General features: G+C 43.4%; 1 protein-coding gene across 6 annotated transcripts in view; it reads right to left on the reverse strand.

Moving 5' to 3' along the window:
* Window positions 1-14,041, reverse strand: part of CDH18 (cadherin 18) — an 896,035-nt gene that overhangs the window by 849,934 nt on the left and 32,060 nt on the right. The gene's annotated exons all lie outside the window — the stretch shown is intronic.

Raw genomic sequence — 14,041 nt, forward strand, 5'->3', positions numbered from 1 at the left:
TGGTGGTTCCGGTTCTGAATCTGAGACAATGACAAACAGTTGTGGGTTTTGAAGGACTGACACCCACCAGAGCTTGAGGTTGGGGTTGGGGTGACCTCTGGTAAGCTTTCTACATGAGAACAGCCATATTGGGTCAGACCAATAGTCCATCTAGCCAAGTATCCTGTCTTCTGACAGTGGCCAATCCCAGGTGCTTCAAAGGGAATGAAATTTACTTCTTATAGTGGATACAGTTTATTTTGCAATTTATTGAAATATGGAAAATTATTTATACTTCCCTTCATTTTAAAGTACTCAGAAACTTTGGGGATGGGCAACAATATAAGATAGATTTTACACTTGTGATTCTGCTTGATTTGTATGAGGAATTTAACGGTTTCTTATGTAGGCTATTGGCTGCTGTGATTTTACTGTCTGGCAGTTTTCCCAGTGAATTCTCCCAAGATTTATCTAATAAAAATTTCTGATCATGGATGGGCTCCAGCAGCAAAACTAAGTTTTGGATCTAGATTAGAGTCCAGACTTCCAAAATTTGGAGACTGTTTAGATCCACACGTTTGGTTTGGCCTATTACAGAGATATGGGTCTGCTGTAAAATTCAGATATGGATGTGAATTTCCCTAAAATTTGGGTAAATGTAGATCAGAGGGTTTTGATTAATGGTAAAACTACATAAGCAACAGATTTTTCTTGCAACAATCCGAGACATTGCTAAACTTCATTAGGAACAAAATTCTACTATTTCCACTATCAGCCTTTTATTTTTGTTGGTGCACAACTGCAAAATTGCAACTTGGAACAAATTGTAAACTTTCACACATTTGTTGCAAGTGGAGATTAACCACTTTCCAACAGTTATCCCTCCCTTTTCATACTACAGACAATTTGGTTTTGCATGTGAAAATATAATTAATTATTATTATTATGGGGAAGTATAAAAATTGGGGCCAGACTTGCAAAATGATTGTGCAAAATGAAGGTTTGTTAATCTTTTTTTTTTAAATAACGTATCTACATATAGTGAGAAAATATATTTGCTGTTGAGTCCCCGTCTAATGACAATCATCACTGAGATATCTGAATGTATGTCAACACAGTGAGCAGCTGGCTGTGGCAACAAGTCTCAGAGCCTGGTACAACAGACTCAGGCTCACGGGGTTCATGCTAAAAATGACTGCATAGACATTGCAGCCTGGGCTGGAGCTCAGGCTCTGAAGCCTAGGAATAGGCTCAGGGTATATCTACTCTGCAATAAAAAGTCTGAGAGTACATCTACAGTACAAAATTAATTCAAATTTATTCTATTCGAATTTTCTGAAGCGATTTTATACATTCGGTGTTGTGTCCACACAAAAGCGCGTGAATTTGGCGGAGTGCATCCACAGTACTGAGGCTAGCATTGAGTGTCGGAGCGATGCACTGTGGGAACCTATCCCACAATTCCCGCAGTCCCCGCCACCCATTGGAATTCTGGGTTAAACTCCCGCTGCATGATGGGGCAAAAACATTCTGGTGGGTATTTCTGGGTGTGTGTCATCAGTCGCTCCTCCCTCTGTGAAAGCTACATCAGACGCCATACTGCCAGCAGATGGTGCGTACAGTGCACCGCCTGTCTCCTGGTGCTATGAATTCACCTCGCATGTCCTCTCGTCTTTCTATCTACTCTTTTATCTAACCGTTTCCCGCCGTTTTTCAGCTACCGTGAACCGAGCAGCACAGCTTCCACCACAAACTCTGTTCTCCCGCTCTTGCATCACTAGCTAATTTCTCCATGTTGTCTGTCCTGGGCTCCTGTGGAAGCTACAGAAGGCAACAATTCCCCGCTGTTTTTTGGCTATCATGAACTGAGCCACACGGCTTACTCCGCAAACTCTGCTCTTGCAGCTCTAGTGAGCTTCCCACCTCTGTGAAAGCTACAGAAGACAACCATTTACCGCCTTTTATAGGCCATCTTGAACCGAACAGCTCTCCTACGTTTTGTGCCCTTTTCCCAGGATTACTTGTGCAGGTGCCATAGCGCGGCAAGCAGGGAGCCCACTCAGATCTCTGCTGCAGTTTTGACCATTGTAAATACCTCATGCATTATCCAGCAGTATGTGCAGTACCTGCAAAACTGGGCGAGGAAGCAATGACAGTGCGATTACTATACTGATGAGGACATGGACACAGACGTTCCTAGAAGCACAGCATGTGGCAATTGGGAGATCATGATGGCGTTGGGCCAGGTTCATGCCGTGGAATGCCAATTCTGGGCCCGGGAAACAAGCACAGACTGGTGGGACCACATAGTGTTGCAGGTCTGGGATGATTCCCAGTGGCTATGAAACTTTCTTTTGCGTAGGGCCACTTTCATGGAACTTTGTGAGCAGCCCTCACAGTTGAGAAGCGAGTGGCCATAGCCCTGTGGAAGCTTGCAATGCCCGACAGCTATCGGTCAGTCGGGAATCAGTTTGGAGTGGGCAAATCTACTGTAGGGGCTCCTGTTCTGCAAGTAGCCAACACAATCATTGACCTCCTGCTATCAAGGGTAGTGACTTTGGGAAATGTGCAGACCACTGTGGATGGATTTAATGTTCTGGGGTTCCCTAACTGCGGCAGGGCGATAGACGGAATGCATATCCCTATCTTGGCACCGGCACACCGGGGCGGCCAGTACGTAAACTGCAAGGGATACTTTTCCATGGTGCTGCAAGCACTGGTGGATCACAAGGGATGTTTCACCGACATCAACGTGGGATGGCCGGGAAAGGTGCATGACGCTTGCATCTTCAGGAACTCTGGTCTGTTTGAACAGCTGCAGGAAGGGACTTATTTCCCAGACCAGAAAATTACTGTTGGGGATGTTGAAATGCCTATAGTTATCCTTGGGGACCCAGTCTACCCCTTAATGCCATGGCTCATGAAGCTGTACACAGGCACCCTTGACAGTAGTAAGGAGCAGTTCAACTATAGGCTGAGCAAGTGCAGAATGGGGGTAGAATGTGCTTTGGATGTTTGAAAGTTCGCTGGCGCAGTTTACTGACTCGGTTAGATCTCAGCACAACCAATATTCCAATTGTAATTGCTGCTTGTTCTGTGCTCCACAATATCTGTGAGAGTAAAGGGGAGACGTTTATGGTGGGGTGGGAGGTTGAGGCAACTTGCCTGGTGGCCAATTTCACACAGCCAGACAACAGGGCGATTAGAAGAGTGCAGCAGGGTGAGCTGCGCATAAGAGAAGCTTTGAAAGCCAGTTTCATGACTGGCCAGAGTACAGTGTGACAGTTGTGTTTGTTTCTCTTGAAGTTATCTGCTGCCTATATATATATGAAAGGAAATAAAATCAAACTTGTTTTAAAACCATTCTTTATTATTTGTTGCACAACACATTAAGAGAAATCAGAAGGGGGGAGTATTGGGTTAGGAGGGGACGAGGAGGTGGGGAAGGAGGAGGGAAGGACAAGTGCAGAAACCAAATCAAAAGTTGGCCTATGCCAGCTTTCTCCTGCTTGGGCAATACTCTGGGGTTGAATGTGTGGGTCCCTGTGACAGGGTTGGGACTCACCACCGCAGCCCCTCCCACTGGCACATCTGGGAATTAGCTCTGTCCATGGGTGGCGCCCCCTGCTGGTGGTATCCCATCCATCCCTCTGTCAGCATCTGGACCCGCGTTGCTCCCTGCTCGGTGACGTCCGTTTCAGACCCAGACCACTGCCCTCCGGCAGTGCATCTTAGTCTATCCTCACCCCCTTCCGGGGTGTTAACAGGAGTCTTTGCACCGGCCTCAGCAGCCTGCCACAACCCCCAAATCTAGCCCCTCTTATGTCAGGGGGCAGGTTGCAGCCTGACTCGGCCACTGATCCATGGCCCGGTGCAGCACAAGGGGGAAAGATGGGGGACCCAGGCCACCCCGCTACTCTGGGTTCCAACCCGGGGACCCTCTAACAGCAGCCTCTCGGCCTTCCTTCTCTCCCCTTGCCTTCAGCATTCCCTGGGTCACTTCCCCTCTGACCCCATTGCACCTTCTAAGCCCTTCTACTCAGGACCGGTAGTCTGGCAGATATCAGGCTGAAGCTCCACTCTGCTTCCCTGAGCCTGCCCCGCACTGCGCTGTCCTGAGTGCTGGTCTCCTGCTCAGGAGACAGACTTTCCTCCTTGCTTTCAAACTGCTGGGCCCCCTTTCCCATAGCAAGCAATGCCTGGTAGGTTTGCCATATAAAAGGAAGGCCTGCGGGCCCTCTGGGATGATCGCTTCACATAATACTCTCTCCCCCCGCCCCCTCCCCCCGCACGGCTCCGATGAGGCTCTGAGCAGGTATGAGCCCTTTAAACTAAACATGAACAGCTCAGCGCGGCTGGGTTTCCCCCCCGCCCCCCACCGCATGGCTCCAATCAGGCTCTCACTCACCAGAAGTACCTTCTCCAGGGTCATGGTCCGAGAGACCGCCTTCGGAGTGGGGGGGAGGCTATTGGCTCCAGCGTTAAGAATAGTTCCTGGCTAGGGAGGAAAACGGATTCCCCACTTGCCGCCTGTGCACTGTCCTCCTCCTCTTCATCCTCCAATGACTCTTCCTCCTCGCTCCATGCAACTCCCCCCTTGCAGATGTCCACGTACAGTGGTGGGGTAGTGGTGGCGTCACTCCCCATAATTGCATGCAGCTCACGATAGAAGCAGAATGTATGGGGCTGTGACCCAAAATGCCTGTTCACCTCCCTGGCTTTTTGGTACGCTTGCTTGAGCTCCTTGATTTTTGTACGGCACTGCTCTGTGTCCCTGGAGTAGCCTCTTTCCGTCATGGCCCTGGAGACTTTAGCGTACGTATTTGCATTCCTTTTTTTGGAAAGAAGTTCGGCCATAACAGATTCATCACCCCAACATGTGATGAGATCAAGTACCTCCCGTTCGGACCATGCTGGAGCTCATCTGCGAATCCAGGACTACGTGATCTCTTGTGATGGTGGACTCTGCATGGTCGCCTGTGCTGCTGGACTGTGTTGATGGTCACCTGTGCTGATGGTGACCAAACGGGAAATGAAATTCAAAAGTTCCCGGGGCTTTTCCTGCCTACCTGGCTAGTTCATCGGAGTTGAGAGTGTTGTGCAGAGCGGTCACAAGGAAGCTCCCGAAGGCCAATAACATTGAATTGTGTCCACAATACCTTTAACCCGGGATTGCGATCTCAATTTAAGCGCTTCTCCACTTCCAAAGTGGAGTACAGAAATCGGATTAAAGAGCCCTTTAAATTGAAAAGAACGGTTTGGTCGTTTGGACAGAATCTTTTTTTTCCTCGAATTAACTCAAAATAATTCCGAAATAACCGACTAGTGTAGACCAGGACTGAGTCTCACAAGTGACGGGGGTTCACAAGGTTAAATACTGCAGTGTAGATGTTTGGATTCAGGCGGGAGTCTGGGCTCTCCGACCCTTCCACCTTGTGGGGTTCCAAAGCCTGGGATCAAGCCCAAACCCAAATGTCTACATTACAATTTTTAGCCCCGCAGCCTGAATTCCAAGAGGCCAACTCATCTGACCTGGGCCAGCTCTGGCCACGCTGCTGGTCTTTTATTGCAGCACAGATGTGCCCTCACATCCCAGGCTCCAGCACAGGCCCCAACTACACAGCTATTTTAGCACAAGCCCCAATGTGTTGATCTGGACTCTGAGACTCACATGTACCCTGAGTGGCTTCTCTGTATTAAGCAACCTACTTCTACTGATGGCAGAATTAGGTTGAGACTCCACTGGGAAGAGAATGCCTGCAAATTTATTGATAGATGTGGGACAGAGTTCAAGACTTATTGGACTGGTGGATAATTATTCTTTTCACATTGTAACTATGGTAATTATGCATGAAAAGTAAGACCTCTCCCATGACTAATTTTGTGGTAATTTCTATGGTAAGTCCCAGCTTTCTGCTGTTCCTGATAATGCACACCTTAATTGATTTTGAACAACAGTTTGAATTGTAATATGTTTGCATTATGCTAAAAATTTACATTTGTATTTACTGTTAAGCATTTAATTGTATTGGTATTTAGTGAATACATTGCATTTTATCAGGTGCTAATTAGAAAATAGCTTACTTATTACGTGTGGCCAAGGCCAGGTGTACATTTGTCTGGTATCTGGATAAAAAGTTTCTACAATTGGAGGTGCTGGCGTTGTGATGCCTTGCTGCAGTATTTTTTGTTGGCTCCACAAAGTATTGCACAATTAGTGCAGAATGAAGGTGCACAAGCAGAGAAGTATTCAACAGAAATAGTGTTCGAAATAATATTGAAAGTAAATAAATTAATTAAAGTTCGTGGGTGTTTGGGGCACTCAACTGCAAGTAGGATCTGGGCCTATGGCACATGGCAACCAATGATGAGTATGTGTTCTGTATATTTTAAAGCTAGTTTCTAAAAATGGTATAGCCTTTTATTTTTGCTGTTCTATATGGTTCTCAATTAAAAAACAAGAAAAGAAACAAGTTAGTAAGAGGTTATTTTGAGCTGAGTGGCTGACAGCAGTGAAATCAAAAGAGCAAAAATGAATTCATAATTAAAAAGAAATCTGACTCAGAAACAGAAACCAAGGCCCAATCCCTAGGTCTGGCTGATCTTTACTTGTGAGATGTGGCAGGGATGAGCATGCAATTCTGGGTAAAGGTGATTTTGTATCACCTTTACACATACCCTGATTCGGAAATTGACTGGGGGCCTGTTAGGCCCCTGGCACAAAGAAGAACAATCTGTAGGCTAATTGTGGGAGAAGGCTATGACAGAATTAGACTTATAAAACTTTACCTACAAACTATACAAGAATTATACATCAGGTTGTAGCTGTGCAGCAGAACAGTAGCAGAATGCATAAAGGAAAATGTCTGCATGGGGGAGACCATGCTTCAGGATTTGTATGGATAACTAGTCCATTAATAAGGATATAAATGCAATACTGTCATGTGCTGCCAACCTCCACATGAGAAATATAACAGTAAAATCAGAATGCTGAATGATACAGGAAATGAGCAAGTGGAATGACACCATGGGACACAGGAGAAACAGCATCTAAACGCCATGAAAAACTCCTTGGAATAGCTCACTATGGAACTCACAAGATGAGATGTGACCCTACCTTGCCCTCAGTAACAGCAGGGCTGGCTCTAACTTTTTTGCCGCCCCAGGCAAAAAAGAAGAGCGCTGCCCTGCTGTAACACCCCCCTTCCCGAGCGCCACGCCGCCCAAACCCCCGCCCCCGGCCAAACCCCCAGAGCGCCGCGCCACCCCAACCCCCCCCACACCCCTCTCCTGAGTGCCTCGCCAGGCTGCTCAAACCCCCGCTCCCCCGAGCGCCACGCCGCTGACCCCCCCCCCAGCGCTGTGCCGGGCCACCCAAACCCCTGCCCCCCAGCGCCTCGCCGGGCTGCCCAAACCCCTGCCCCGAGCGCCAGGCCGTCGAAGCCCCCCCCAGCACCGTGCCGCCGAAACACCCTCCCGCTGCCTGGCCGAAACTAAAAACAAAACACAAACAAAAAACACCGTGCATGCCCCCCACCACTCCAACATTGGCCGCCCCTTCTAAGGTGCCACCCCAAGCACGTGCTTGGTCGGCTGATGCCTGGAGCTGGCCCTGAGTAACAGACAGGATTTAATTCAGGTACCATGTGGCTGAACCACATACAGCAATAATATAATTAAGTAGGTCACGCTTTATATTAAGGGTGCATTTATAATAGCTTACAAGGGGTCAATAAGTGATTTAAAGCTGCGATAATCTTATTACAAACATATAAATTGCTGTAAGTAGAAATGGTCAAACATTTTTGGCATAATAGTTTGGGTTTTTTTAAATAAAAAATGCCCTTTTTGTCAAAATGGAAGTTCCCACAGGAAATGTCTGTTCTAAATTATTATTATTTTTTGGGGGGGGCGGGGAATTCAATGACAAACCAAAACCCAATATTTTTGGGGGTGTTGGGAGGCTTCAGTGAAAATTAGGAAAAATAGGGTATTGTTGAAATTTCAGTTGCTAAAAACCAAAAAATCTTTGTTTTTTTAAACAAGCCGCCAACTTCTGAAGGGGAAAAAAAATGAAAATAAAAACTTTTCAGTTTTCATCCAAATTCTTCATAGGAACAAAGAAACATTTTGCAAAGAGTTCCAATTATAAGCACATTAGTAGAAAGTGTTACAGATGTTTATAATACATAGTCTATAAGACATATGTTTGAGCTGCTGGACTGATATAACCACTGATTTACCATGTAATAAAATATCTATGAAATACTATTTGTTCATGGAATTTTACTATAAAATGTGCCAATTAAGATCGACAACCTTGCAGTATGGATTGTAATAAACATAAAAAAATGTCAAAAAGCGTTTTTTTTGTTTAGTTTTAGCTTTGTTTTAAATGAACAAGTTAGACAAACACAACTTGAAGCTAAAAGTTGAGATATTAAAATCCTTAGAATCAGGATGCAGGCTGATCAGTTATACCTTGTCCTAATTTGTTTTAGAAGTGACTAAAGATATTGTGTGTCTGACCTGAAACAGCTTAAAAGCAGCCTGAATTTCAGTGGGCAGATGATTAGTGCTTTTAAAAATATCAGACATCTTTAAGATGAATCATGTTGTACACACAAAAATCACTAGTTAGATTTGAAAATTTTAGTTCTTATGTGTACCTTAAATGATGCAAACCCCAAAACAAGGATGAGAAAAAATCCCAAACAGGAAACAAATAGAAAGGTACACATGAAGATGATTGAGTGGATAGAAACATGGTTATTCAGGCCAAACAAATGTGTTTTAAAAAATGCCCAAGTGATGCTAATAGAACTCAACATAAACTAACAATTCAAACTTAACTTACTTATACTATACAAGCTGCACGCAACTACAGCAGGGCAGGAAACTGTTCCCCATCCCATGGATACAGTCTTGAACCAAGACCAGGACCAGGACAAAATTTTGTAAATATTGACACACCAAAAACATGATATTTTTTTTCATTCTGGGTCAACCAAAATGTTTCATTTGGATATTTCAAAATGTTTCATTTCAAGTTAAACTTTGTTCTCCCGTCTTAAAGCTTTTTTTCCCCACTCTAATTAGCTTAAATTTTAAAACAAAAAGTCATTTCAAATTGGAAGATGAGAATTTTTAAGTTTGGAAATGACTAAATGAAAAACTAACAATTTTGAAACTTTTTTGTTTGACTTTTTTTCAAGTTAGGAAATTCATCGAACCTGACCGTGTTTCACAAACAGTTTTGAATTTGACAAATCAGCATTTGCAGACAAAAAATGATATGTTGAAAAATACCTGATCAGCTGTATGCACAGTGCACCAAAATATGTAGTTAAAGTGAGTGAAGGAAAAATATGTATTAAATATGTTTCTTGATATTCTTTGTAGCTGAAAATTATTGGCAATAGAGAGTTTCCTTCAACATGTAAGCTCATACAGTAGCAGGAGCTCTGAATCTATTGGCATTAAGGACTTTAAAGAAATATCAAGATATTTTATTTCTTTCCCCAAATCACTACTTCAAAATAATTTGTTATATCAGATATGCATATGGAAAAGAAAAATAGTGGTAATACGAAAGCATGGTTGTAGTTACTTTGGAATTATTTTAAAAGTTCACTGATGCTGAATCAAGCATCCATGTCATATACACCTCTACCCCGATATAACGTGACCCGATATAACACGAATTTGGATATAATGCAGTAAAGCAGCGCTCCGGGAGGGTGGGCTTGCACACTCTGGCAGATCAAAGCAAGTTCAATATAACGCGGTTTCACCTATAACATGGTAAGATTTTTTGGCTCCCGAGGACAGCGTTATATTGGGGTAGAGGTGTACATGAAATTCTTTAGTATCCATCTTCATACCTACTGATTAGTTCTATAGTATACTCAAATAACTTGTGTCTAAATGATTAATATAAAAATGGTTTACATACTGCAAACAGAGGCAACGAAGATAAGAGCTGCAACAATATTATTCAATCTAGGAGTTTATATTTTAAATCATTCCATTATTTCATTTGTCTTTGCAAGTGACTGTACAAAAACAGCACATGCATTAGAGCTGGGTGACATGTTTCTGATGAACAGTAAACTTGCCAAAAATGCATTTTGGAAGCACCAAAACTATATAATAATTTGGATAAAATTCAGCTAATTATTTTGTCCAAAAAATGTTGAAACTGTTATTGTGACCATTTTGAACTGAAACATTTCATTTTGACCATTTTGAAACATTTCATTTTGACTTTTTGTTTCAAAACAGCCTTTCAGATAGAAATTTAGTGCATTTTTTTAAAAGGGTGAAAAACACTCAAAAAGAAACACTGGGAAAAAAATCATTTCAGGCTGAAAAAAATGTTTTGGTCCACCCAAAACAAATTTTTTTTCATTGCCGTGATTTTTTTTCATTTCCCATGGATTTTTCAGTTTGGCCCTGGAATCAAAAACAGAAATTATTTGCTCTGCTTTAATGTGCATAAATCAAAGCTAGGAGGAGGTAGCACTGAAAATTTAACTCAAAACATGATTCTATAATTATAATTTATAGCTCTTACATTTTCTTAAACGATGTAATATTATCTATCTATATATCTATATGTCTATATATCTATATAGATATAGATAATATTACATATAGATATAGATATTAAATGCAGTTGACTACATGGTTTACCATTTTAGATAACTCAGCTGAATAACTTTATAACATGTAATTGTAATGGTTTAGGGCATTAAAAGACAAGCCTTAATAAAAGATACCAAGCTAAAGCTTAACCTTTATGTTTTATCAAGCTTAGTGGCTGAAGGCATATGTGGCTAATGTAGCATCTTACCCAGAATAATGACAGAAGAATCACTGGGGCATGAAACCACAACCTGCAGGGAGTTAATCATGATCATTAATCACTGTGCCACATTTTCGCTTCTTTGTGAGGAATGGAGTGTTGACAAAAACAGACTTCATTTTTGTTTACAGAATATAAATGAAGTTCAAATCAACATCACAACTTGTTGGTGGGCTGGGAGAACAAAATACATTAAAAAATTGGCTCTCTTTGAAAGACTGGCTGATTCAAGGACTGGAGAGATCACATTATAAGGAGCTTTTCACCTCTAGGTTGTTGGTTCATATCTAGTGTTCAGTTGCCAGTGTAAAATGAAATTGGTGATCTGCACCCAGTTCATAGCAAAACATATTGCAAAACATATCTACACAGCTGGAGGCTTGTTGGTATTCTCAGGAAGAACACAAAGATCAAGTGCGCACAGAGACTGAACTAGCCTCTCAATTCCAGAGATGGCTTGTGATGCTTCAAGGGCTGTTACCTTGTTGCCGCCTGCCACCAGCAGGAGGGAGTCCAGCCTGTACCTGGCTGGGTGTCGGCTCCCTAACACCACCAGTCACCATGAACTCTCCTTTGGGCTATGCTATCCCAGCATTTGCCCTTCAGGTTGACAATAGATGCACCCAGTCCCCTACTCCCTTCAAAGTTTTCCCTGTGGTGTCCAGCCTCTGATCACTGCATACTCACAGAAATCCCAGACATGCTGTTTCCAAGGGACCAGTATACCCCAGTTGACAAGTTTTACTTTAACCCACCACTCCTGTATCACATGCAGTGCTTCAGTTTCAGTTAAACATAAGGAAATTTATTTAAGAAAAAAGAGGTTCAAATACAAACAACTGTGAGTGAGAGGGAACAAATGGTTAGCTACTGAGATTGGGTGTCTACCCCACATAAGGCCTGACTAGGCAGAAAGGACCAATTAACCTTGTGACAGGCTGCACCTGAGGAGGGTCAGGGCTGATAAGGCCTAATGGCGGATGGAGCCTAGCTGAGATAGGTACACAGAGAGGAAGTTGGTGGTAAGAGATGGCTGTGGGGAGAAGCTTTGAAGTCACTCGCTAGAGAGGAGGGTGGCTGGCCACAGACAAGGAGGAGTAAACCCTGAGATTCTGCCTTGGGATATAGATTCTGACAAGAACCCAAGTGACTGAGATAGCCATAGGGAGCAGAGGAAGTTCCACTGGTAACCCAGGGGTGGGCCAGATTATAGGAAGGAAAGGTGGGAAGGATCTCAGCAGAACAGCCACAAGGTCAGAACTTGAGTAGACCATAGTTGCTGGACATAAGGTCCCTGGGCTGGAATCTGGAGTAGTGGGCAGGCCTGGCTTTCCCTACCAACCACTGGGGAAATGGCAGAGACTGGGCAGTGAAGCAGAAGGCTGTCGGGGACAATTTGTCCAGTAGGACCTTGATATTACCCCAGATGGGGAAAACTATAGTGACCTGGCTGGTTGACCAAGCCATGCAGAGTGAACACCCAGAGTGATGAGGAGGGAGGAGCCTGAGTCCACAGACAGACCGACTACAGGTTGAGAAAGTGAAGCATTGGGCATCAGACTGGTCGTGAGCTAACTGTCAGATGGTCCACAGCAGCACTACAACAGTGAGTAGTGAATCACATGACAGATACACAGTAAAATAATGAAATGCTAACTAGGGCCTCATCTTATTAATAGTCACCTTTCCTATTTAATAAAGCAGATTCTCACCCCGAAGTTCAGTCCTTTGCAGCACTTGCTAGACCCAAGGAGCTAGCACCTAGTGTTTCATGAAGGACCCCACACATCAAGATTGTCAGGTCTGAGACAGTAGTTGCTTGTAATTAACCCTTTTGCCGGTTGGCACTGATGGGCTTCTCTGTCTGCCCCCTCCAGATCAGGGGTGAGACAGCTGTGAGACTGCACGGAGAAGTTCGTACTGCTGCTGCTTGAGCTAAGCCTGTTCTGCCATTAAACAGATGGATTCAAGTTCCATGTCTATCAATCTGGCAACTTTCACAAACATGGAATTAAGTTTTATTTTTTTTCATTTGGGAGATCAAGTTTATCAACTTCTGCCAATCATTTCTGCAACTTAGGACCAATGTAAAAAAACTACACCCACACCCAAATTTGTCTTATAAAAGTGAAGCGTAATTCTGGATTTTATTAATATGGGTAAAAAAAATTCCTAATCAAAATGGGTTTAGGGATTTTATTTTAATACTAGTTTCTTTTTTTCTGGTCAAAGGAATTTTCCTTTCAGGAAGTATTATAGAAGACAAAGACAGACTTACTTATGCAGCTGCAGAGGGTTAGAGAAAAGTAGCATATAAGGATTTTGAAAAGGACTGGATATCTTTGTGACCATTAGTTATTCTTTATACAGAAGGATAATAGAACCACAAGTTTGAGCTCTGGGACAGATATTTGTGGGGCTCGGACAGATATTTCACCCAGGTCACACTACTGAATAATTGGCCAACCTGAAGTAGGGTTTATTGGAAACATGTTTGGCTAGACCCCTGCATTATCTTAGATTAGGGTGAGTTTGAGTTCTAGCCAGACCTTGTGGACATCAGTACAAACCTACAAAAATCTGAAAAAAGAAGAACAGGAGGACTTGTGGCACCTTAGAGACTAACAAATTTATTAGAGCATAAGCTTTCGTGGACTACAGCCCACTTCTTCGGATGCATATAGAATGTTCTTCTTTTTGCGGATACAGACTAACACGGCTGCCACTCTGAAACTTTTCAAAAATCTGAAAGACCACCGCTTGCTACTTCTATTTGCGCTCACCCTCCATGGCTTCAGAAACTCCTCACTTTCCACTTATGTGGTGCTCTGGGAGTCCCCATTGGTCTAGCCCACAACTCCCTGTTGGAAATCAGTGGCTCCCAATCTTTGGGGTTTACTGTGAAATCAGGTGGCCACACTATCATTTGTAGTGGGCCTGCCAGATAGGAGAGCCTTTAGGAAAAGGAGACTGCTTGGAAACCCTCTAATATCCCACCAAATCAAGGTAGCAGAGAGGTTAACCATTCCTTTTCTGGCGCCATCTGGATGCCTAACTGGAGTGAAAAATAGCAACTCAGAAGTTTTAGAATGTGGTAAGCCTTGTGGGGTCTGATTTTCAGAAGTACTGAACACGCACAATTCTAATAGTGGTCGATAGGAGTGGCAAGACTTTAGTGCTTCTGATAATCTACTA

Source organism: Chrysemys picta, chromosome 2, assembly GCF_011386835.1.
Source record: "Chrysemys picta bellii isolate R12L10 chromosome 2, ASM1138683v2, whole genome shotgun sequence".
Classification (NCBI taxonomy): domain Eukaryota; kingdom Metazoa; phylum Chordata; order Testudines; family Emydidae; genus Chrysemys; species Chrysemys picta.